This window comes from Orycteropus afer, unplaced genomic scaffold, assembly GCF_000298275.1.
Source record: "Orycteropus afer afer isolate SDZICR_OR568_19922 unplaced genomic scaffold, OryAfe1.0 scaffold00280, whole genome shotgun sequence".
In the NCBI taxonomy this organism is placed as follows: Eukaryota; Metazoa; Chordata; class Mammalia; order Tubulidentata; family Orycteropodidae; genus Orycteropus; species Orycteropus afer.
In genome coordinates this window covers 3,103,393-3,104,715 of record NW_006921867.1, presented here as the reverse complement: position 1 = coordinate 3,104,715, position 1,323 = coordinate 3,103,393, and positions in this window count along the sequence as shown.

The following is a 1,323-nucleotide window of genomic DNA, read 5'->3' as shown; positions in this document are numbered from 1 at the left end:
ATGATGTCAGTGAATCCGTCCCCAGCGGCATCTCCCCGGGTCTCCTCCAGACCCCCAGGCTGATCCATAGCTGAGAGCCACGTGCCTTCGGGCCCCGGTTTCCGCAAGACCCAAACTTTGGGAGGCAGGTGGGTGCGCGTGGTCCGTCAGATGCTCTCCCAAGCAGCAGCTCGCAGGAGAGCTGATGTGTCTGAGGGCAGCTTTGCCTCCTTTCCAGGCCCTCGGCCACGGAGATAGGGATGCGGGGGAGATGGGGAGGGAGGTGAGCTGGGAAACCCAGAGGCACCGACAGACACCTTGGCGTGGGCTGCTTGAAGGGGGGCGCTGCCAAATGCCCAGCCCCTCCTTGGAGACGAGGAAACAGGTGCTGTTCTCGGCTCTTCTGGGCTCTAAAATAGAGTGGGCGCGGCCTGGAAGGTGAAAGCTGAGGAGGGACCTGGTGGTCAATAAATCCAAAAGCAAGTTGAAGACTCGCTTTTCCGCGCTGCGCAGAATCGATGCAAAAACAGGAGCAATTAGGGAGCCTCTTGCCAAAAGCAGCACATGAGGTCATGAATGATTTAGCATTGCCACTTATAAGATGACTCTACTAAGAAGGGTCACTAGCTTGAGCTATCTGAGTCACTGAAAATGTGCGTGCCCTACCGACATCTTCTGCCTTGGATGCGCTAGCCTAACCACACGTGAGGAACATAGACCCAGGACAATCTGTTTTCTTCGGAGATTTCACCAAAGCTACCCACCCTCCTTCCCGTGTGTATATTCATTCTGAGTGCATCCGCCATCTCTTCCTCCCACCACTGAAGCTACAATTAGATTGAACTATAAACAGCTCATATGACTTTATTTTCTAAAAATTTCCGAAGTGACTTTCATTGGGTTAGTATCTTTACCTCCCCAAAACGTGTATACACAGACATACCCCTTATCCTGCAATTTCTTTCTGCGGTAGCCTGGTCACCCTGAATCCTGTCTGTTTTGTACCAAATAAACATCAACTTTACAAGAGGAGCGTCTTGTTTGTTAGTTTTCCCCTGCATTTTCATTCTCCTAAAAAACAGATTCTCAACCATGAGGAGACATTGGAATCACCTAGGAAGCCTCAAGAAACGTTAATGCCACCACCAGAAATGCTGGTTAATTGTTCTGGGCTCTCACCTGCACATCATCATTTTTAAAAGTTCCCAGGTGATTCCAATGGGCAACCAAGTTTGAGAAGCATTGTGAAAAAAAGGACCTATAAACATTCAGTTTGGTGCCTTCATCAAAATGTTACCAGAACCCTTGGTCATTCCCATTATAATGCCTTAGAACAAATACAAA